Source organism: Grammomys surdaster, unplaced genomic scaffold, assembly GCF_004785775.1.
Source record: "Grammomys surdaster isolate TR1022 unplaced genomic scaffold, NIH_TR_1.0 125941, whole genome shotgun sequence".
Taxonomy (NCBI): Eukaryota; Metazoa; Chordata; class Mammalia; order Rodentia; family Muridae; genus Grammomys; species Grammomys surdaster.
The window spans coordinates 546,102-571,529 of record NW_021620763.1 but is presented as its reverse complement, the minus strand read 5'-3'; the positions used below and the strand labels follow the sequence as shown (position 1 = coordinate 571,529).

The window sequence follows — 25,428 nt, the reverse complement described above, 5'->3', positions numbered from 1 at the left end:
TTTTAAAAACTTATAAGCTACAGGAAACCCACTCAGATCTACCTCTCATGAACCAAATAGATGCCATCCAGATAAGTAAAGGTCCCACTCACTACCTATTACAAAGGGTGGGATCCCTCTGGGTTTCAAATGTACATCTTTTTTTTTTTTTTTTAAATTCTTTCTCCAAGTGTTCTTAATCTTATTTCCTACATCTTGTCAAGTTCAGGTGCATCCAGAACAGCTCCAGAGAAACAACCTCCAGATGCTCCATCTCCTGTCACACACACACAGCTGCTTCTACTGGACCTGTTCCTTCTGGCCTATCCTCAGATGACTTGCACCATAGACCCTGGACAGCAGAAAACAGCCAGCTCTCCTAAGACGGGACAAACATCCCCCATACCCATTCTTCTAGGTTCCCCCTAAAGACACATCACCCCCAATGCCAGCAGGAAGTAGCCAGATTTCACGACGACCATATTCCTGCTTCACCGTCACCTCTTTCTAATTTTTCTTTTTAATTAAACCAAAATGTAGGAATGTTAGTATTAAACTCCACCTCCACAGTCACTTGGCAACAGCCAGGTATGCTCCTTCCCACAGTTACCTGGCAACAGGCAAGTAGCCCTGCCCACTATAAAAAAAGGAGCTGCCTGCCCCCTCCTCACTCTCTTGCTCTCTTGGTCCCTTGACCCCGCGCCTGCAGGTTTGCTGTCCCCTCTCCCTTCCCCACTTCCCTTCCCCCTCTCTTCACGTGGTCATGGCCAGCCTCCACTCCTCTACCTCTCTGCTCTCCCTATCTCCTGAATAAACCTACCCTTGTGGAACCATTTGGTCTGCTGTTATCTGTTCCAAGCTGCGCACAGAAATGCTTTTAACCACTATGCCTAGATTTTCTTTTCTTTTCTTTTTTCTCTTTTTTTTAATGGACAAGGCTTGTTTTATTTTAATGACTGATCCACGGGAGGCCACAGCCGAGCCACTATGTACAGACTGAGGAAAGCCTATTTCTTGGTCTCTTCCTCCTTGGACAGAGTCTTGATGATCTCCTCCTTCTTGGCCTGCAGGCGCTCCTCCCTGCGCTTCCGTGCTTCCTTGGTCTTAGACCTGCGAGCCTCAGCCTGGTCAGCCAGTAGCTTCTTGCGGGCCTTGTCTGCCTTCATTTTGTGGATATGTTCCATGAGAATCTGCCTGTTTTTGAATACATTGCCTTTGACCTTCAAGTACAGGCTGTGATACATATGGCGGTCAATCTTCTTAGATTCCCTGTATCTCCTGTGGAGCCGGCGTAGGATCCTCGTTCTTCTCATACAAGTGACCTTCTCGGACATTCGAGCGTTAGCCACTGGATTTTCTTTTTAAGGTTTTATTATTTTATCATGTTTATTTATTTGTATGTATGCATCTCTGTATGGGTGTCTGTTTCTCTGTGTATATTTATCATATATGTGCGGGTGCCTATGGAGTACTAAACAGGTATTGGCTTCCTGGAGCTGGCATTACAGGCAGTTTTGATCTACCTCACCTAGATTCTTGGACTTGATCTCAGATCCTCTAAAAGAGCTGCAAGTTCTCTTAACCACTGAGCCATCTCTTCAGCTCCCCATACCTTACTGGGTCCTTTGAATCAACATTAGGTCCTCACACTTGCAAGGCCAACCATCCTGACTGCTCTCTCCCCCCCCCCCCCCCCCCCCCCCCCGATTGGGTTTATAAGTGACCCATTTTGAGGCTCCTCTCAGGTTTCAGAATTAGATCCTAACGGTTTGACAACCAGTGAAGCTCTACAGTTTCACATTTCAATCAGGCCTGGCTGAGCTAAAGCCCTCAAATCATAATCAGTCTTCAGGCAATTGCTCCTTTGCATTCAGGACCCCGGAAATGCTCAAGGCTCAGCACCTGAGTGCATTTTAAGTCAGACATTCCAAGGGTGATTTTGCTACACTGTAGGTTAGAAAGTGACAAGCATGAAGTATTGGCCAAGTATTTTTAGGAATTCTAGGGAAGGGTGATTCAGTTTCATCCCATATGACCTTAGGACCATCTGTTAGCAGCTCAGTTGATGGCTGAAGGAGCAGTGAGTGGTAGGGAAGCATTTGGGTCATAATGTGGGACAGTGGATGGAGATTCCTTTACAAACAGACACTGGGGAAGGTATTCTTATGTGTCTTAAGAGTCTCCAAAACTAGAGGGTAAAGAGTAACTTACCAACTGTTACTGGTATCTCTTGGATAACCTGTTGTGTTTCCTCCCAATTCTAGAAGGGGTATACTCTGATGTGTTTTCCTAAGATACTAATGTGACCAGTCACTCCTGGTCCAGGTTAAGATGGTAGTCGCCTAGAATCACCTAGAGATGGCCAGAGGGTGCATTTGCTAAGGATTCAAGGAGACCCTTATGTACATAAATCTATACTGGGACTATTGTTACAGCTACAAATCTTCAGGCCCGATCAAGCCAATTATCAAAGACACAGACCAATACACAAAAGCACTACTGACCTACACTTCTCCCTAGAGACTACCAAGGGAATCCAGTGAGGGCTTTCTCATCTCAGGTGCCTGTAGCTCTGATAGCTAAGGTGCTGGACAAATCAACAGCCACCAGAGCAAACAAATCCAATGGCAGGAGCCATTGTTTCAGGGTCCTCAGTACACTGTTTCATGAAAATGTACATAGGGCCAAACCTTAAGAAGTGCCTGATAAATAAAAATTACTAGAGCCCATGGTTTTGAATTAAGTTTCTGCACTAGGATCCAACACATCAGGCTAAAGCCACTCATGCCCAAGTTTCATGTCACTAGGCTCAAACTAAGCCATTTGTCTGTCCTTGAAAGAAATCAGAATGAACAACAACAGGCAACTTTCTCAAGCAAGCCAGCTTCAGTTGGAATAATCCCTCTGGCCTTAGTCTTAACACACACAGTCTTTGCTGTAACTCACTATTAGCCAGTGTGGTGGTGTTGGGAGCCGACTCTTAGCCGAAAGTGGCTATCATCTTTACAGCCATCTTGAGCCATATACCCTGACAAGAGACTTGTTTCAACAGCCTACAATAGCTGAGCGCACTCTGATAAACATCTTGTTACACTGTTTAGTGCCCCCAGCTGCCAGGTGCTCCTGGTATCCATGGCTACAAGACACGTGACGTAGTGGCTTCAGTTGAGATTGTCCACGAGGGCAAGTCACGTGGTAAAGGGTATAAATACCCAGGATTTCCCTTCTATAGGGGAGTAGAGGTAGAGATAGAAAGTAGGAGGTAGAGGTAGTAAGTAGTAGGAGAATAAAGAAGACTTGAAGAGACTCCACCGGACTCTGGCTTGTATCTATCTTTTGCGTCTCTCGCCCCTTTTTTCCCCTTCCTCCGTCCCCACTTTCTCTCTTGCTAGACCCTGACCTGCGGACCGGAGCAACAGAACCGGCCGGCCTTTACAAAGTAACAGAACCTGACGGCCGTTACAAAAGAAACGACAGTTACATGGTGGTTTGAATATACATGGCCCATGGGAAGTGGCATTATGAGGAGGTGTGGCCTTTTGGAATAGGTGTGGCCTTGTTGGAGGAAGTGTGTTACTGTGTAAGTAGGTTTTGAGGGCTCCTATGTTCAAGCTTCACCCAGTGTGAAAAGGGAGCTCCTCCTGGCTGCCTGCAGAAGAGACAGTACTCTCCTAGCTGCCTTCAGAACAAGAGGAAGACGTCTCAGCTCCTTCTTCAGTGTCACGACTGCCTGGATGCTGCCATGCTTCCCACCATGATGATAATGGACTGAACCTCTGAAACTGTAAGCCAGCCCCAATTTAATGTCTTTTATAAGAGTTGCCTTGGTCATGGTGTCTCTTTACAGCAATAAAACCCAAACTAAGATGGTCAGCCAGTTATTTTTCTGCTGTTCTTGTCCCTGCCTTACTAAGAAATTAATTTTGAGGTGACAAATATCCTCTTTTATTCGTGTTTACCTCATCCTTTCCCGTTTATATAACTTGCCTATTCTGGTTTGTTAAGTGGATCTTTTACTCTTTTTTTTAATGGAATAGTTGTTACCCAATTCTAGAATTAAGAGTGAAGTCAATCTTTAAATAGTTAGAATATTGTTGTGTTGTTGAGACAGGGCCCATGTATCCCAAACTAGCCTTAAACTGTGTACCACAGGTGGCCTGAAACTTTTTATCCTTTTGTGCCCACTTCCTTACTACTGGATTCAAAGAGGTATAATGATACCTAGCTTAAGATAGTGTTTCTCTTTGACGCACCCTTGATCTCTCTGTATGGGCTAAGTATATATTACTCTTTCTGCATTTATGTGTGACAGTATGCATGGTTTCCTGGTAACTAGGGAAACTACACAGACATCATTGTTCAGAATGTTTTAGAGGTTTGTTGTTGTTGTTTAGACTTATTTCTATCTTATGTGTATGGGTGGTTTTTGTCTGTGTACATTTCTGTGTACCATGCGTTTCCAGTGCCTGAAGAGGCCAGAGAAGAGCATGGGATCCTGCGAAACTGGAGTTACAGATGGCTGTGAGCTGCCATGTGGGTTCTGGGAACCCAGCCCAGGTCCTCTGCAAGAGTGGTGCTCTTAACTACTGAGCCATCTCTTCAGTCCCAGTGTTTAGAATTTTATTAGAATTTAACTATATAAATAAGATATATTTTTTTTTTGCTTTTGTTGAAGGGTGTGTGTGTTATGTATGTGGTATACACACACTCATGTATGCATGCAGGTGCACACACCCATGTGCACTCATGAAGACCCCTAAAGGAAGTCAGATCCCATCTCTATCTTTGAACATCTTATTCTCTGGTCTCTCACTGAGTCTAGAGTAGGGCTAGGGGTGAGAAGTTCCAACAAGCTTTATTCTGTGGGTCTCACAGCCCTGGGATTACAGAAATGAATACAGCCATGCACATAATTTTTACCTGGATTCTGGGCATTTGAACATGGGTCTTTAAGCTTGTACATCAAGTGTTCATACCTGCTGAGCCATCACCATAGCCCCAAGATTGATTTTGTGATATGATCCATTTGTCTCCAGTTCCTGACATCAGACTTCACATTGCTAGAGTTTCAGGAAACACTGGGAAGCCAGGTGTTGTAATACAGCCTTTTGGGAAGGTATGGAGGTATTCTAAATCTAAAGCTATTTTTTTTTCTTTCTGGTCTACAGAGTGAGTTCCACAACAGCCAGGGCTGCACAGAGAAACCTCGTCTCGAAAAACCAACCAACCAACCAACCAAACAATAGGTCCCATAAAAAACTTCCCCAGGAGGCTCATACTGGGAGAAAAATCTGGGACCCTGGTGCTAGCCAGAAGGGAGACTTGTCTCCTATAAATAAATTTTATATAAATAAATTTTATGTCAAAGTTCTGTCAACATCTTAGATCACCTTTCAGGAGAAGCCTGGACCAGAGACAGAGATAAAGGCAGGATTGCATCATGAGCAGGACAGCTTAGGTATGCGCATCCCTGACCTCTGTATAACTCTAAGTCATGTCAGAAAACCTGAAGATGAGCTTCAGGGTGCTTGTGGGAGGTGGGTAGGCACCTGGACACTTAGTTTCCATTTTCCCAGTACAGCCTCGTTGACTGCATCTCCTTTTCTGCTTTTCAGCACAATTTGTTTAATTATCCTGTCGGGGACTGGTGGCCATGAGAAAGAACGCACATGTTTTATGTGTATTTATTCTTGGCCAAATCACCAAAATAACAATAAGAATTGCTGGGGTCACGGTATCCAGCAGCCCTAACTAGCCAGGCTTGGCCACCAGGCCTCTCATCACAGGAGTGCCGGGATTGGAGATGTTTGAAACCACAGCCAGTTTTTTGTGTGTTCCAGAAATTGAACTAAGTTCTCCAGGATGTGTAACAAGCTCTTTGATCTGCTGAGCCATTTTGCCAGTGTTGTTTTGTTTTTTGTTTTTGCATTATATTTTTACTCATTAAGTATGTGTGTGTGTGTGTGTGTGTGTGTGTGTGTGTGTGTGTATGTGCTGGTGTGTGTACGAGGGTATCCATGTGGACTTGGATTTTGGGAATAAAACTCTGGTCATCAGGCTTCGCACCTCAGTCTTCTTTACTTTTTCTTTCTTTCTTCCTTCCTTCCTTCCGTCTGTCTGCTCATTTGCTCAATCCATAGTTCTTTCCTTCCTTCCCTCCCTCCCTCTCTCTACCTTTTTCCCTTCCTTTCTTTTTTTCTTCAATGTTTTTATTTCTCTATTTTATGTGTAAGGGTGTTTTGTTTGTATGTGTCTGTGTACTATGTACATGATGCAGTGCCCAGGGAGACTAGAAGAGGGCAATAGAAACCCGAGAGTTGGAATTAGAGAGTTATGAGCTGCCACGTGGGTGCTTGGAATCAAACTTGTGCGCTCTGGAGACCAGTTAGTGTTCTTAACTGCTGTGCCATGTCTGCAGTCGCCCCAACCCCCTACTATTTAGATAGAATCTGGTTGTATAGATCTGGCTAGCCTAGAACTCCACTGTGTAGATCAGGCTGGCCTCATACTCTCCTTGTTTTCCTGCCTTTGCTTTTGAGCTGCCTCCCAAGTGTTCAGATTAAAGGCAAGTTCCTACCAAGCCTGGTCCCAGGAGTATTCTTAATATGCAAATGTAAAATATGAAATTTGCATTAAGGTTGTGATGAATATAAATATTGAGTGTGCATCTTTGTCAGAAATCTTTATTTTAAAAAACTTGCGCTAGCTTCTGTTAAACTGCCTGCTCCAGCTAACAGTTATCTTTATTTCTTATCTATCTATCTATCTGGCTGACTATCTATCATCTTTCTATCTCTCAGTTATCTATCTATCTATCTATCTATCTATCTATCTATCTATCTTCCCCACCACCCAGACATGGTTACTCTGTGTATCCCTTTCTATCCTGAGACTTCCCCTATATACCAGACTAGTCTTGAACTCAGAGATCATCTTGCCTCTGCCTCCTGAGTGCTGAGATGGCTTTCTCTAATTTGATACCTGCCCCACCTTGTTGTGGGAAGTATTAGATCCAATATGCAGATCCTGTGCTATGCCTAGCACTGGCAAGCCACATGGCACCAGCAGGCCACATGGCATCAGATGTCCAAAATCTCTCCACCCAGTGTGCTAAGTTCCCACTGGCAGGTCACTACTACACCATCCCTGTGCTTCAAAACCTTCACGGGCTTTGTGGGGCACATCAGGTAAACTCACACTTTGCTGCCATACCTTTCTCTCTTGAACTCAGTCCAGTCACTACAAGAAGAAAATCACCACAAACTTAGTTCAGATACAATGGTAACTCAATCTCTGGGCACAAAAACTAGAATGCTAATCTTGTAAGCTATATTAAATCTAAATCCTACAGTGTCGAATCCTAGTGCATTTACCATAAGCTGGGAAACACTAGTAGCTACATCTTGTCCTTATGCTATCCCCATCCAAAAGGATCCTCTCTCCCTCCTGCTTCCTCACTTCCCCTATCCAACTGGCCCAGTGATTGGGTCCTTTATTCATTAGTGGATGGTTCACAAGAAGTCCCTGAGTATGTGACTCATTCCTTGTTCCAGACAGCCCCTCCCAGGAAAGTGGAATTAGCACTAGAATACAAACAGCACCAGGTCCATCCACAACAACACCTTGTCTTAAGACCTGTGCCCTCTTGTTGGGGACACACATCCTTTTGACCTGGCCAGGTTGCCCAGAGAGATCCAAAACCTTTGTCTGGTCTTTCAGTCCCACCAGAGGAAATTAACCTCCCCTCCTATTTCCAGTCCAGGGTACTCATTTGTGGCTTATTTAGTCACTTGACTCATGCTCATGGTCATGGTCATGGGGTCCTAGTCCTGTTCACTGAGCGGATGTGAGAAGTGGTCAAGTGCACATAGGGAGGAAGAAAGGAAGAACAGAGCTTCTTGCCAAGTCTTGCATGGTCATGGAATGGACAGCATGAAATGATTTCCACCCTTGTAACAAAGCCATCAAGCCATGGGCCTCCATGAGTATTAACAGTTGCTGAGTCAGTATGAGCCCAGGAGGTAAGAGTGTGTTTATGTCCTCAACAAAACAATAAACACTGTGACCTTCAGGACAGCCCCTAAGTCTGTGGTGAAGAACTCTGAAAACATGCATTTGAAAAATAATATAAGGATGCAATATGAATTATATGAGAGGCTTCACAGACCTAAAAAGAACATAGGCCACTGGGCAGTGGTGGCACACGAGGCAGAGGCAGGCGGATATCTGAGTTCGAGGCCAGCCTGGTCTACAGAGTGAGTTCCAGGACAGCCAGGACTATACAGAGAAACCCTGTCTCAAAAACAAAACAAAACAAAACAAAAGAACATAGGCAGCTGTGCTGAGTCAATTACCAGAAAGATATTAAAGAAGGAAATAAAGAGATTTGAAGAGTGCTATCACAGAGCAGGACCCCACCCAGCTAAGTTTATTGTTTATGGTTACAAAGACCCAGTGAGTTCCTGAATTCAAGTTCAGCCTGGGACAGAGCTCATTTGGCTCAGGTGTGGTAGGAATGGTAATTTCAGGATAGGATCCCACCCAACTAGTTTATTGTCTGTGCTTACAAAAACAGGCAGATCTCTGAATTCATTTGCAATGTGTGTGTGTGTGTGTGTGTGTGTGTGTGTGTGTGTGTGTGTTTTAAATGTGCTTGTTGTATTTCTAAAAACCAAGGGGCTGGGGGATTCTGATTCATGGAATAATTAAAAGGGTACCTGAAGTAAATGACTGAATTGATATGTAAATAAAAGACTGGGCTTTGGTCTTTGAGAGCTGAGCTATCTGGAGAGCTCCAGAGAAAGCTGTCTGGAACAGAACACAAGCTATCAGCTTATACCCCATGATTGACTTTGAGTTGTTCTTTTGCCACTCCTGAACACTCTTTCCTCAGAACCCCTCTCTAAGCCAAGGCTGGTCTTTGGCACCCTCCCTGGCTGCTCTAAACAGATGGTTTCACCTGGGGAAGGGGGAAGTCGTTCTCTCAGTCATACCTAGGGGAAAAGTGGAAGTTCACTTTCTTACTCATTCATAGTTTTTGTTCTCTTTTCTATCAGTGACTTGTATAATTAGAAGACCCAAATCCTTCCCTTTTCATTACCAATCTACTCAAAACTGCTTTAAGGTAGAAGATGTTGGACACTTTTAGCTAAACATTATTGGGATTAAAAGCAAATTATCCAATTTACCCAAAGTAAGTCAGGTCACTGAAGGACCTGATAAATGGCCTCCTGGGTTTCTGGAAAGGCTTTGTGAGACTTATTGGACTTTTATCCCCGTATACCTCTGAAAACCATCCAGTCATTGCCTTTGTCATGCAATTGGCCCTGAGAATAACTAGAAAGCTACAGAAATTAGAGGGATATAAAAGGATGAATAGGCCTCAATGTTTAGAAATTGCTCAGGAGGTTTACAACAGCTGAAGACAGACAGGGAAAGAAATTCTCCCATAAAGTGATAACTGCCCTTAGGGAAACAGACAGGAGAGGAAAGTAGGGGAAGTAGACCAGGAGAAAGGGTCCAAAACTCACCAACATTGATGAAGCCTTGAGTGCAGAAAGGAAAGAAAGGAGTCACAAATCAGATGATTGGTGTCAATTTCTGTTTACCTGGTCCCCCAAGGCTCACCACCTTACTGTCAACATTAGCCAGACCATTAACCCTTATTCTGATCAGGCTAATTTCTCAATTTCATGGCCAACTACATTAAACAAGAGAATAAACTTACTTAAGCTACTTGTTTTTAGGACCAACAAGGGCTCCCTAGAACAGTCAATGATTTGATTCATGCCCATAGAATCAGGGGAATGTGACAAAGCAAAACAGTACAGAAGTTTCACCATCTTGTATTCTTGATAAGTGTAGAGGAATTTTAATTCTACAACATGGCTGCTCTGGCAAGACAGCATATCCAAAGATTGTCTAGGTCTGTGTGATCTGAGTGGAATACAGACCCAAATACCTGAGTATGTTCCCAGCCAGCTAGAATAAAATCTTTCAATTGACTGTAAACTGGCCATCTTTGATGGCTTTCTGTAACACTGAGAACCAAACCAGAGTCCTGTGTAAGACCAGTAACCACAGCCGGGCGGTGGTGGCGCACGCCTTTAGCCCCAGCACTTGGGAGGCAGAGGCAGGTGGATTTCTGAGTTTGAGGCCAGCCTGGTCTACAGAGTGAGTTCCAGGACAACCAGGGCTACACGGAGAAACCCTGTCTCGAAAAACAAAACAAAAACAAACAAACAAACAAACAAAAAGACCAGTAACCACTCAGAAATATCTGTACCCCTGAGATTTTGTTCAGTTTTTTTTTCAAAGATTGCTGCCAAGAATGACAACTGAGTTAAACTCTCAGGACTCACATGATAGAAGGAGAGAAGCAACCCTCAAAAGCTGTCCTCTCACCTCTGCATGTGTCCTGTGGGGCGCATTCAAGTGCCCTTCACACACAAATACAAATAAACACATAAATATAAAAAAATAAGATAAAAAGAAATCAGGAAACAAAAATTAGTAAAGAAAAATGTATTTATTACAGTTTGGCCAAATCACAGAGGCAAAAAACCCCAAAACAACAAGAAGAAACCCAGTTATTTCCCCACTGTGCTTGTGACAATCTTGCAATTTATAGAAAGTCACAAAATAAAATCGAATACATGTGGAACTTTAACTATAAAATATGCTGATCGGTTCTTTTCTGATGGAAGAAAATCCTGACACCAGGCTATCGCTACCTGTTGCAAAAAACAGATTTAAATTTTTTTAAATTAAATTATTTAGTGCACGTGTGTATTTGCAGGCAAGGACTCATGTATATATGTATGTCACAGCATATGTGGATATCAGAGCACAAGTTTTAATTGTATGTGTGTGTGTCTGTTTGTGGGTATATGCATGTGAGTGCAGGTGTCAGCCAAGGCTTCTAAGCTTCCTAGAGCTGGAGTTACAGCTGAGAGCACACTGATATGAGTGTTGGAAACTGGGCTTAGGTTCTCTGGAGGAGCAGCACATGTTCTTAACCAATGAGCCATTTTCCAATCCCTTCTCCCAGTTTTGAAAGAGAAAATAATCTTGGCTTAGTGTTGTATATAATACCTTCCCCTCACTCCAGGCTTAGCAGAGTTCCTGGACTTGAGAGAGTTCTTTGTCCATAAGTGGGTTCCTTTGATGGGTAGAAAATAGAAAACCTTTTTCTTTTTTCTTTTTTTAAGATGTATTTATTATATATGTATATGAGTACCCTGTAGCTGTCTTCAGACACACCAGAACAGGGCCTCAGATTCCATTACAGATGGTTGTGAGTCACCATGTGGTTGGTGGGAATTGAACTCAAGACCTTTGGAAGAGCAGTCAGTGCTCTTAACCTCTGAGCCATCTCCCCAGCCACCAAAAAATGGAAAACCTTTTATAACTTTTCTTTGGCTGTCACATTCAGCTTTTGATACCCATAGTCCTGTTAAACACAATAATTCTGAAGGTAAAAATCCAAAGATAACCTGATCACCAAAAGGAGAGGTACAAAAGTCTCTCTTATTTTTTAGATTTATTTTATGTGTCTGAGTGTTTTGCCTACATGTATGTAGGAGCACCACATGTGAGTCTGGGGCTCACAGAAGGCATCTGAGCTGCGGGAACTCGAGTTCTGGATAGATATTAGGAATTGAATCCAGATCCTCCATAAGAACAAGTGCTCTCAGGTGCTGAGCCATCTCTCCAGCACTGCGACTGTCTCTCTTCACACCACGGCTTTATCTTAGGACCTCACTTATAACTTCTTCTGTATCTTTTCCTCATAACTCAACCTTGAGGAATTTTCAGTGATATGATGGACTTGTTAGAAATCAGAGCCCTTCCCATTCTGAAAAGGAGCTAATACAAAATCGCCCTTCAGAAAACAAACTTTAACGATTAGAGAGGTGGCTCAGAGGTTAAGAGCACTGACTGTTCTTCCAAGAGGTCCTGAGTTCAATTCCTCTCAGCAACCACATGGTGGCTCACAACCATCTATAATGGGATCTGATGCCCTCTTCTGGTGTGTCTGAAGACAGCTACAATGTACTCATACGAACTTTATTAAGAAAGTCCTGTGACCGAGTTTGAATCGTGGTATGACAGAGGAGTGGGCACCCAGCTCTCACTGAGCGTCTGCCTGGCCTCGTCTCCGAGCTTCAGCATAGTCCGAGATGGTTTGCGGTAAGGCTGGAAAAGACCCTGGAAAGGCTAAGACAAAGGCGGTTTCCCGCTCACAGGGAGCCGGCTTGCAGTTCCCTGTGGGCCGTATTAATCAACACCTGAAATCTAGGACAACCAGCCATGGACCTGTGGACGCGACCGCTGCTGTGTACAGCTCAGCCATCCTGGAGTACCTCACCGCAGAGGTACTTGAGTTGGCAGGAAATGCATCAGAAGACTTAAAGGTAAAGCATATTACCCCTCGTCACTTGCAACTTGCTATACTTGGAGATGAAGAACTGGATTCTCTGATCAAGGCTACAATTGCTGGTGGTGGTGTCATCCCACACGTCCACAAATTGCTGATTGGGAAGAAAGGACAACAGAAGACTGTCTAAGGATGCCTGGATTCCTTATTATCTCAAGACTCTAAATATTCTTAACAACTGTCCAGTGTTGGTGATTCCAGTGGACTGTATCTCTGTGAAAAACACAATTTTGCCTTTTTGTAATTCTATTTGAGCAAGTTGGAAGCATAATTAGCCTTCCAACCAACCAAATTTCTGCATTCGAGTCTTAACCATATTTAAGTGTTACTGTGGCTTCAAAGAAGCTACTGATTCTGAAGCAGTGGGTCTTGATTGAGTTGACTGTTTAAAAAAAACTGTTTGGATTTTAATTGTGATGCAGAAGTTATAATAACAAACATTTGGTTTTGTACAGACATTATTCCCACTCTGGTAGATAAGCTCAATAAAAGTCATATCCCAAACAAACAAACAAAAAAAAAGAAGGAAAGAAAGAAAGAAAGAAAGAAAGAAAGAAAGAAAGAAAGAAAGAAAGTCCTGTGACCACAGGGTCGGTGTGGGGCTGCAAAGAGATGATTTGGTCTCGCTGGTAAAGCACTGGGTTTGAGACAGCCGGAGACCCAACAGGCTGACTATTGCCTGGTGAGTGGTATCTCCCCACGCTCCCAGATTCCAGACCCCCACATGTGGCCTAAATCTCCATTAGCCTGCATCTTGCGGACAGTTTGGCTCAGAGTAACTCCTCCCAGAGAGGTTTTGCAACACCATCCGGGTAGAGGGCGTAACTAACAGATTTCCTTATTCATGAGTTACCTAAGGGGGGGAAGCTAATTAAGTTATTTCCCCCTCAGTCCTCCTCTTTCTCTCTCCCTATTTAAGCTGACTCCCCCTGGCTTTTGGGGGGAGGGGGCTCGCAGATCCAGACCCAACTACCACATCATGAACAATAAACTTCTTGGAAAGCTTCCAGCCTCTGGAACCTTAGACCTTCTGTATGTGGGACTCCGCCTTGGTCCTGGGATGCCTCGAGATTCCTGGGCTGCCGTGAGAGTTTTTTCCCACAGGGTGGGGTGGGAGGGTGGTCGTGATTGGACATTGTAGTGGGAGAGTACATCATGTCAGAAGTAACATGGTGAGGCCTCTAAGGGGAAAATAGACTTCCCTTTAAAACCTAGAGAGTTGGGCCTAAAGAGATGGCTCAGTGGTTAAGATCATTTGCTGCTCTTGCAAGGATCCAGCTTGGTTCCCAGGGTCCACAGAGGGGCTCACACCCACCTATAACTCCAGTTCCAGGAAATCTCTTCCTCTGGCCTCCTTGAGCACCAGACACACGTAGTGCATGTATAGACAAATACTCATACATATCAAATAGAATTTAATTTAATTTTAAAAAGACCAAAAGCCTAGAGAGGAACTACATTAGTAGTCTTAGCTTAGGGAGCTGGAAAACTCAGCAGCTAAGAGCACTTGCTGCTCTTTCAGGGGACCTGAGTTCAGCTCCCAGCACTCACGCCAGGTGGCTCACAACCCACTCCGAGGGGCATCCATTGCCCCACATCTGGACTCCATGGGCACTTACACTGTATATGGTGCTCGCGTGTGTGCCCCCTCCCCCAACTAAATAAAAAATAACTAAAAGTGCTAGCTTACAGTAAAAGAGATGCTTCATGGAAAGCATGGTGGGGATGAGTGGGAAGACGCAGAGGTGGAAGCGGGGGAGCTAAGCAAAGAGGGAAAGCTCTTTATAGCTATCCCCCGGGGTGTAGAGCCTGGCCATAGCCCAAAGCCAGTTTCAGGATAGTCATCATCAGAGCTGGAGAGGCAGAGATAAGAGAGCTTGTTTGTTTATGAATTCCTGTTGCCTCTGCTGAAGATAGGGATCAGGGCAGCTGGAGAGGTTCGGCCTGATTTTCCAGGCTGCAGATTTGATCTCTCTGAGAGGACAGTGTCTTAAAGTGGCAGCCCAAGGTCTAATCTTGGAGTATGCTGTGCCTGAAAGTAATGTCTCGAGCACAAGAAACCAAGGTGAAAAGGTGTTCAGTATGGGTAACCACAAACTAGTTAGGCTTTTGTTTCTGTATTGTTACCTGGTTGTCCTGGAACTGGATCTGCAGACCAGGCTGGCCTTGAACTCAGAGATCGATCTGCCTCTGTCTCCCCAGTGCTGGGATAAAAGGCATGCTATAAAATGATGTTATCTCAGACATCAGAACCCAAAATCACTTGGCTTTTCTTTTAAGACTTTTGGCTTGGGATGAAAAAAAAAGGAAAGAAAGATTAAATCAAATTAGATCTTTTAAGAATTCTGACATTACACCAGGCAGTGGTGGCACATGCCAAGCACTTGGGAGGCAGAGGCAGGTGGATCTCTGAGTTCCAGGACAGCCTGGTCTACATAGTGAGTTCCAGGACAGCCAGGGCTACACAGAGAAACCCTGTATTAATCAATCAATCAATCAATCAATCAATCAATCAATCAATCAATCAATATTATGTTTCTTTCTTTTTTTTATTTTTATTTTTTTTGGTTTTTCGAGACAGGGTTTCTCTGTGTAGCCCTGGCTGTCCTGGAACTCACTCTGTAGACCAGGCTGGACTCGAACTCAGAAATCCTCCTGCCTCTGCCTCCCAAGTGCTGGAACTAAAGGCGTGCGCCACCACTGCCTGGCCTGTTCATGTCTTAATGTGTAGCTTCATATCAATTTATGCATTTCATATAAATATACTTCAAGAAAGTTATCAAATTATGGCTGTTACTTATATACAAGCATTATAAGCATTATATATTGATCAAAAACAAAACTTGCCTCTGGACTATTAATGTTTAAGTTTCAAGATGCTTTGGCCATAGTGTCATTTAATTCAGATATTTGTGTTTATTTTTGGTGGGAGATGGCTATTGAGGTCTGTCATTCAGGCTCTGCTTATTAGCCCATATCATCGTGATTGGCCCTCGATCATAACCAGTGGATCCTGAGAGGGGAAGCCTGTCAAGGAGATCGGTGTGTGTGTGTGTGCGTGCGTGCGTGTGTGTGTGTGTGAAAGCAGCCTCAGGTGGCAGGTGAGTGGGAAGCGAATAGACTCTTAGGAGACAGGTTTCACTGAGACAGCCATTTTAATGGGGGAGAACAAAGATTGTTTAAACATTTGGGGGGTGACTAGGGGCTTTGGGGGTGAGTAAACATCATTGGCCAGGGGATGTCTCATTTGCTTGAGGAAGAAGAATTCTAGGTGCTCCTGGACACAACCTTATTAGAGGAGCAGAAGTTTAACCTGGCTACTCAGCTACGTGACTTCCTAAGGTGAGGCACCTGTGATGGAGGCACAGGGCTGTGTGGGCCAGGGCATGCAGGGGGAAGTGATCTTACTCCTGTCCATCTCAGGTCTACACCCTTGCCCCAGGCCAGCTGCCTAGGTACCACAACTCTCTGGCCCCACAGATGTCATCCATTACAAATGCACTGGGGTTGACCTGTTATTTTACATCTAGTAGTATTTATTTAATGAAATTGTGTAACTTGTGTTCAGAGCATGAAAGTTTATAATCTTTTCAGGGCATGAATGTTGTTTATAATCTTCAGGTCCTCTTGACGAACTTAATCGCTAGTTTTGGTTTACATCTGTTTTGTTAGGCTGTAGAAGTGACCTGCTTGTTTCCTAGGGCCATGTTCTTTGAATATCTTTTTGCATGTGTCCTATTTTGCTGTAACTGTCAACACTGCCTAGAGTAAACTGAGAAAGGAGTCTCGATTAAGAAGCTGCCAAGATCAGATTGGTCTGTAGGCCTGTGTATGCAGGACTGTCTTGATTATTAGTGTAGGAAGGCCCAACCCACTGTGGGCAGCACCATTCCCCGGACAGATGCTCAGAGGCTGTATAAGAAAGCTAACTAAGGGTGGGAAAGATGGCTCAGAGGTTAAGACCACCGACTGCTCTTCCAGAGGTCCTGAGTTCAATTCCTAGCAACCACATGGTGGCTCACAACCATCTGTAATGGGATCTGATGCCCTCTTCTGGTGTGTCTGAAGAGAGCAGTCGTGTACTTGTATACATAAATTAATAAATAAATCTTTTTAAAAAAGAAAAAAGAAAGCTAGCTAAGCATGTGCATAAGAGTGAGCCAGTAACAAGCATCCACCATTTCTGCCTTTGAGGTCCTGCCCTGCTCTCCTGCAGTGATTGTCAATGACTGGGAAGTACATGCTACATAAACCTTTTCCTCCCTGATATTGTTTTGGTCAGAGTATTTTGCCACTTCAACAGGATCAGAAATTGCTCCTAAAAGTGGGATGTTGCTGTGACAGACATGATCCTGTGGCTTTTCATGCCTTTGGGTTCTTTGTTTGTTTGTTTTTGTTATTGTTGTTTGTACAAACAGGGTTTCTCTATGTAGCCTTGGCTATTCTGGAACTCTATATATAGACCAGGCTGGCTGAAGAATCAGCTGTGATTAACAAGAAATCAGTGATGTTGAAGTGAAATCTGGTGTTTCATTGGAACAATAGGAAATTATTTCCTCAGGGTGGGTCAGCTTACAGAGCTGGTGGAGGCAAAAATGCAGGTTGCATTTCAAGTTCACAGAATTCGGCAAATAGTATGTGAGAGTCACCCAGGTGGTCCTGGTTTTGAAAGTATGAAGGGTCATGGAGAGTAGCTGAGGTTTGGAACCATGTGGAGAGGTCTAAGGTCTAAGGCCTTGTGGAAAAGCTACAAGAAACTGTTGGTGAATATGAATATTGGAAATCCCAGGGCCCTGGGCTGTCTTCAAAGATGGTGGCAGCTGTTGAGTTGAGTGGGCCCAAGCCTACGAGATGAGCTGTGTGTGGTGCAATGACGGAATCAGAGAACAGGAACTGCTGAGCCTTTGGCATCAGAGGAGCACATAAACTCCACATCTCAACACCAAGCTCAGAACATTGCTGGATTTTGGTCTTATTTTCATATGATTATTTCTATATCTAAGTTTTTCCCTTTTGGAATAGGAAGAATTTGTCAGCTATGCCAGCATAGCTGACTGAGTTCCTTGGATCGGTGGAGGACTGAGGGCGAGAGAAAGAAAGACAAGGAGTCATCTGGTAAAGAACCAAATGCTATATTTTCAACTGCATAGCTCCCTTTTATACTCCCCACAAAACAGGAACACAAACAGGAATAGGAATAAAAACAGGAACAAGGAACAAAACAGGAACAAGGAGACACACTCGGTAGCCTACCACCTAAGTTTGGATTTCTCCTTGAGCAGTCTTCTCAGGGAAATGCATAGAGACAGGGGAGCTGGCACATCAGCACAGGTGCAGAGGATGGTGACTCACAATTCACCCTTTTTCTTTTAATTAGAGGCTGAGCGGAGACAGAGACCAGACCCTCAGTGAAAAATGGGGTTATTGTAACGACCCCCAGGCCCCTGCCGTTATACAGTGAGGTGGTATGGTCATACCCATCCCGGTGTCTTTTTCCTGAGGAGGGGAACTGTATCAACACCAACCCCTATGCAGCCAGGCATGTCTCTCAGGGAAACTCCCTTGCAGTCCCAGCTGCAGCTTGGGCCTAGGTTGTAACATGGTCAGCCACACTTGGGCAGAGAGATCCTCTCGACTGTGTAAAAGCACCAATCCTCCCACAAACAGCTTGAGATTGTACCTGTTGTGCCCAAAGGTGGCACAGACACCCAAAAACACAACCATCAGCAAAATTAGGCTAAAAACTGCCAAGGAAGTAAAGAGCTGCCGAGTAAGATTATAACAAGTAGCATTCCAAGAGCCAGAAATCAACGGATTCAAATACAAATGGCATGAAAGAAGGGATCATAGCTAACATGTCTGGTGGATAACATAAAATCTACTTGTTCTTGAACCAAAGCAATTTGTTGATTTAAATCTAAAACAGCAATATGAAAATGAGACTGAATATCACTCTGAGAAAGCAATGTATCTGCACATTCTCTGGCAGCGATCTGCAGTCCAGCGGCGGCAGCTGCACTCATCGTTGATGGTGGTCCTCTCACACATGGGCCTCCCCTCCAATGTCCCTGGACACAGGTCCTCACATTCCCTTGGGGGCTTGTTCCCCACAATGCAGCATCCAAGATGAGAGACTAGTCCATGGTGGAGAGGCAACAGAAGTCAGCATTTCTCTCAATCCTGATGGCCCTCCGAGTATTGTTCCTCAGACTACAAAGCCCAATATCTCTGAGATTGGTCATCTCAAAGATGACCAGTGCACAGCTGCAGAAGAGTTTCCAGCCACAGATGACCATGAGGTTCGGGAAGAGCTCCCCCAGGCTCTCAAAGCCAGCCACTCGAAACAGCAGCAAGCACTTGGTGATGACTGTGAGCCTGGAGAAGCGGCAGCCTTGGTTGTCCCTGGCCTTGGAGATGAGCAGGACGTGCAGGAAGCCCCCCCCCATCACCGAGCAGTTCTCCAGGTGCCCCAGCTACTGACAGTCGTCGCGGATGTCAATGCTGGGCCCACAGACCTCTCCGCTTGTCAGCCAGAGCAAGAGCGCAACAGAGAGAAACAGGAGCCCCCACAGCGAGGTTGGGGACCCTCCTCTGGGGCCAGATCCCACCCCTCTATCTGGGATGAAATTCTCCCCTCTCAAAAAAAAAAAAAAAGAAAAGAAAAAAAGAAAAAAGCGGAAAAAAGTCTCCAACTCAGTCCTCACTCTTGTCTAAAAACAAGAGCGCAGGCAACAATCCTCGAAAGCGATCCTCGAAAGCAGCGTGGACAGGGAGGGTGGCATTTGCAACCCAGAGATGCAGAAGAGGGAGGAAAACTGTACAGAAAGAAATTGCCACAGGCAAAGACAAACGCCCCAAACTGATTTTCTAAGGAATAAAGGGCCATGGCGATCATCAGCAGCACAAAATCACCTATTACCTTTTCCCAGTCTTCCAGCTTAAAAGTGCCACTCACCACAAATCATGGAGAGAATTTTTGTAATTCTTTCATAAATTCTTCAATAACCCTAGCTTCAACTGCAGTTCCCCACTGAGCCAGAAGAGTAGATAGTTGCTTAGCCAGTAACTCCTTACTATGTGCCAAATCTATGGCATTTACTTACCCCGAAAACTTACCTTCGGTCCATGCCCAATATGTCTCCTGTCTTAATGCGCGCCCCGGAGACGGCTAGTCAGCAATCTTCCTCTTCTTTCCGATTTCGGTGGAACCTCCACTTGTCAGCTACGCCAGCATAGCTGACTGAGTTCCTTGGATCGGCGGAGGGCTGAGGGCGAGAGAAAGAAAGACAAGGAGTCATCTGGTAAAGAACCAAATGCTATATTTTCAACTGCATAGCTCCCTTTTATACTCCCCACAAAACAGGAACACAAACAGGAACAGGAATAAAAACAGGAACAAGGAGACACACTTGGCAGCCTACCACCTAAGTTTGGATTTCTCCTTGAGCAGTCTTCTCAGGGAAATGCATAGAGACAGGGGAGCTGGCACAACAGCACAGGTGCAGAGGATGGTGACTCACAAGAATTTATTTATCTATCCTTTATTTTTATGGAATCTCAGGGGTTCTCTGGGTAGTTCTGGTTATCTTGTATCTCAATTTATAGATCAAGCTGGCCTAGAACTCAGAGGTCTGCCTGCTTCTGCCTTCCTGATACTAGAATCAAAGGCTTGTGCCACCACCACCTGGAAGGAGAATGGATCTTTAATGAGACCTTAGATTCCTAAAAGTGTTAAAAATTTTGAAGACTGTGAGACTTTTAGACTTTGGACTGTGTTTTATATTATGCTGTTAACATGAGATCTCAGAGAACTAGGAATAAACAGTTATGGCTAAAAGCAATGTGTTTGTATGTCAAGTTCACAAAGGTCAGAGTGTCTTGGTTGTAATAGTTTATTTATTTATTTAGTTTTTTTTTTTGAAACAGGTTTACTCTCTGTAGCCCTGGCTGTCCTGGAACTTGCTTTGTAGACCAGGTTGGCCTCAAACTCAGAAATATGCCTTCTTCTTCCTCCTGAGTGTGGGGATTAAAAGTTTACACCACCACAACCTGGCATACAGCTTATCTTGAATGACCAACTTAACCATAGCCTGGAGTTACTTGAGAAGAGAATCTCATTGAGTTCTTCTCTTTTCTTTTCTTTTTTTTTTTTGTTTTTTTGTTTTTTTTCCACGAGGGGGAGTTTATTCAGGGCGGAGGGAATAGAGTGAGAGGAGAGAGAGAGCAGAGAGGTAGAGGAGTAGAGGCCAGCCATGACCACGTGGAGAGAGGGGGAATGGAAGGGGGGAGGGGAGAGGGCAACTTGCAGGCAGGGGAGTAAGGGGGCAAGAGCGAGGAGCAAGAGAGCGAGGAGGGGGGAAGCAGCCCCTTTTATAGTGGGCAGGCCTACCTGGCTGTTGCCAGGTAACTATGGGGAGGAGCATGCTTGGGTGTTGCCAGGTAACTGTGGAGGTGGAGTTTAGACAGAATACTAACATCCCCACATTTTGGGTTAATTAAAAAAGAAAAATTAGAAAGAGGTGACGGTGAAGCAGGAATAGGGTCCTGAAATCTGGCCACTTCCTGCTGGCATTGGGGGTGACGTGTCTTTAGGAGGAACCTAGAAGAATGGGTATAAAGGATGTTTGTCCGGTCTTAGGAGAGCTGGCCGTTTTCTGATGTCCAGGGTCTGTGGAGCAAGCCATCTGAGGATAGGCCAGAAGGAACAGGTCCAATAGAAGCAGTTGTATGTGTGACAGGAGATGGAGCATCTGGAGGTTGCTTCCCTGGAGCTATTCTGGATGTGCCTGGACTTGAGAAGATATAGGGAATAAGATTAAGTGTACTGGGAGAAAGAAAATTTTTTTCTAAGATATATATTTGAAACCCAGAGGGATCCCACCCTTTTGTAATAGGTAGTGGGAACTTTAGGCAGATGTACTTATCTGGATGGCGTCTATTTGGTCCATGAGACGTAGATCTGAGTGGGTTTTCTATAGCTTATAAGTTTACAAAAGAGATAACAGCATGAGTTAACAACATAAGCAGTCTTTAAGATGAACTTTTGTTGGATCGTATAGTGGAATGTTTTATTAGAGTTAAGCAAGTTCATAGGAACTGAGATAATTTAGGACAGTGGGATAGTAAGAAAGGAAATATGAAGCATTTAATTGAGGCAACTGAGTTTAGGTAATGAGGTAACAGATAACATCTGTGAAAGCTTAGCTGTCAATGTAGTCAGAAGTCTGAGAAAGAGTAAGCAATAATCTACCAGTTATATATTATTTTTAAAAAATGACAGAGTCCACTAGCCAACAGTTCCCATGGTCTCCATAGTCTCTTGGGTGAAGTCAGTTTGGCTTCCAAGCACAGAAGACGTAGGGTGTTTCTTTGTGGAATGGATATGCGTGACATGAGAAATAACTTACCTTGGTTTGACTTAGCTAAGTCATTTGACTCAGAGCAGTCTAGCCCACTGTGATTGTTCCCGTACAATCCAGGCTGTATGTTCTAGGAGTCCATCGTCCAAGTCTTCTGAAACCATCTTGGGTAACTGTTAGAGGCTTTGAGCATTCTATCGGCCATAAACTTAAAATATACTGTTAGCAGACTTCTGACAAGATTGAGAGCCATAAGGATTGGTTGTAACTGAATAAAAATCTATCGAGGCAGGTTAGGAAAGAGTCTTAAGTAACTTTGGCAGGTTGCATAGGAAGAGAAAAGCACAGTTTTGTATTAGCACAGAAACATTTTGGCCAAGAAAGCTGGATTTGGCTGGCAGATTTGAGCTGTGAGCCACAGGTGCTGCGGGCAGGGCAGATCTGCAGTCAGCAGCGGCAGCTGCAGGGCGGGACTTCCTGCTGGCTGCCGGAAGTTGCTTCCCAGTGTTTCTGACAGCTGAAATAAGGAAAAGTAAGCATGTCCCGTATCACCACAACATTAGTTTTTGTGGCAGAGGACACTGCTAATGTTCACTTTACAGGTCCCGGGCAGAGAGGGAGAAGGAGCGAGTCTCCCTTGCATTCTTGGGCAGCCAAGCCCTTTGTGCGGGTGGCCGAGTACATGGGGAAGCAAGTCTCAGAGAGGTCCCTGGCAAGGAGTATACCCAGAGCAGAGAGCTAAGAACCAGAGGGAAGGGAGCAGGCAAACCGGTGGACCGGCCGCAGAGAAGGCGAAGGGAGCAAGCTGGGTCCTAGACCCGCTGCTTCTCAGGCAAGGCGCTGGAACTAAACGACTCCAGTTGGCCTGCAAATGACAAAGGAGGCAAAGGGGGAAAGGTGTGAAAGGCTTTCCCTTGGAGGAGACACGCTGGGGACTACAGTCAGAGCCAGTGCTCCTGAGAGAAAACAGTAAAGGCTCACCTGTGGAAGAGACACGCTGGGGACTTGGGGACTATGGTCAGAGCCAGTGCTCCTGAGGCAGAGAGAACAGTCTGTCCAGGCCTGGCCTGGGGTACTCAGCGGCAAGAAACTGTCTCGAGAGAAAGAGGGGAAGGGTCTCATCCAAGGGGAGCCGTCCTAGAACGAGGTTCAAGGAAGGACAGGGTTCACTCTAGCTCAAGAAATCTTTCTTGGGACCATGTGGGCAGTTACCGCATGGTGTAGCAGTGGCGGTGGTGGCATTGTGTCTGTCCTGTCTAGTCACAGCAGCCAGAGCCGGCAGCGGCACGGGTCTGGAGGTCCCCAAAGTCTTTGTATCCCGGCTTTCGGCACCATTGTAGATTTATGACTTGTAGCTTGGAACAGACCACAGCAGACCAGACGGTTCCACGAGGGGGAGTTTATTCAGGGCGGAGGGAAGAGAGCGAGTAGAGAGGTAGAGGAGTAGAGGCCGGCCATGACCACGTGAAGAGAGGGGGAAGGGAAGGGGGAGGGGAGAGGGCAATCTGCAGGCAGGGGAGTAAGGGGGCAAGAGCGAGGAGCAATAGGGTTTTTTATTTTTCTCTCTCTTTTTAAAAAGTATTATTTCATTATTTTATTTATATGAGTAGACCGTAGCTGTCTTCAGACACATACCAGAAGAGTGCATCAGAGTCTATTACATTGTGAGCCACCATATAGTTGCTGGAAATTGAACTCAGGACCTCTAGAAGAGCAGTTGGTGCTCTTAACCACTGAGCCATCTCTCCAACCCTCTCATTGAGTTATTGTTTAGATCAGCTGGCCTTTGTGAGAATGTCTTGATTGGTAATTAATATGGGAAAGCCGAGTTCACTGTGGGTATTCCTATGCCTAGGCAGATGAAACTGTACAAGAAAGCTGGTTAAGCACGAATCTGAGAGCCATCCTGCAACCAGAATTCCTTTGTAGTTTCTGCTTTAAGTCCTTGCTTGAGTCTCTGCCCTGACTTGTCTCAATGATGGACTGTGACCTGGAAGTATAACCTGAAGTAAACTCATTCCTCCCCTAACTAACCTTTGGCCAGTGTATTATTACAACAAAAAGAAAATCAGAGCACTATCCTTTGACCCTGTGTTAATGTGTCTTATGGTGGGGGGCAGATCTTGGAGCTAGCAAATGGATCGTCCCTGAGTTTTGGTTCAATCTACTAGTCTATGTCTTTTGTTTGTTGCATGCAGAAATGAACGATCTAAATATACAAACGCCAAACCGTGCTATATAGAAAAGCAAACAGTCACCGCTCTACCAAAGAGAAACTGAACTTTCCTGTCATGTAACCAATCAACCATTCAGTCAATGGCTGAATTGAGCCTTCAAAATGACAGGCATTTTAAACACAACTTCTTTACAAATTGGCACCAAGGATACAAAACAAACCAATGTCTGGACTATGAGAGTTTACTAAGAACTTTTCGTTTTGTTGTTGTTTTGGGGTTTTTGTTTGTTTGTTTGGTTGGTTGGTTTTTTTTTCGAGACAGGGTTTCTCTGTGTAGTCCTGGCTGTCCTGGAACTCTGTAGACCAGGCTGGCCTCGAACTCAGAAATCCACCTGCCTCTGCCTCCCAAGTGCTGGGATTAAGTGCTCCCATGCGCCACCACTGCCCGGCAACTAAGAACTTTTCAATCAAAGAGTCTAACAACCAAAGCACTCTTTGCAAGTAAGACTCAAGCAACACAGAAAGGAAGGAAGTTTTAAGTGTTCTTGGAAGGGGAAACCAGCCCATCACCTCAGAGCCTCTTGTCAGCAAAGAATCATGAATTTCAGCACAATTAACATTTGCTGTTAAGGTTGACTGCACAGAGAAAATATTCCCTTTGCATAGAGATAATTTCAAATAAGCACGTTAAAAAATAGAAACAAACCATACTCAGGTCCTAAGTGTATGTAACACTGAGGTATGAATTTATTCTTTTTCCAGATAAAATCTGGAGGTTTTTTGAGAATCTCACAGATAAGACTATAAAACTTTGTTTACAATAAAACACATCTTAGCCTTTACAACCATTGGTGACTGTTGAGATTTGCATGCACCATGCCCCAAGTTACTCTGTGTTATATAAAACCAGCTTCCTGAATTGGGCCTTACTCTAAGAGACTCCACTGTACAAGCAGCTTTTGATTCCATCTTGAGGATGAATACGAGTGGTATCGGAGGGCACATGAACAGCATGATCTGTCTGGCAGCAGCCATGCATCTCGGACCGATAATGACTTATTCCTGGGACACAGAGTGATAGTCTGTGAAGTTATCAGGATGAATTGGGAGTTGGGGACATATGGCATATTAAAATCATACTAGGGAAACTGAGCTCAAGAACTTTTCAGACACACCTGGACCTAATAAACAGGATAACCAGCACTTCGATGGAGATGCCCCCTCCCCTTCCCCATTGACCTGATATCTGACTATTTGATCTGAGAGCATCAAGGACCGACAGGCAGAGAATTCTTGACTGTTCCCAGATCTTCAGCTTAGCTTAGTACGTGCAGCTGATGGGTTCTACCCAATGCTGTCTTCCCATTTACTGTTCACAAATCTGGACCTGCCACCCATTTGTTTGCTTGTTCCTCCCTTCAGACCTACCCTACCTTTTCACCTCTGCAGATGGACTGATCACTGCAGCTCTCTTC

General features: G+C 44.6%; 2 pseudogenes; one reads left to right on the top strand and one right to left on the bottom strand.

Moving 5' to 3' along the window:
* Positions 1-970: 970 nt before the first annotated feature.
* LOC114608906 lies at positions 971-12,153 on the bottom strand (annotated as a pseudogene).
* An 8-nt stretch (positions 12,154-12,161) lies between these two features.
* Positions 12,162-12,548, top strand: LOC114608917 (annotated as a pseudogene).
* Positions 12,549-25,428: the final 12,880 nt, after the last annotated feature.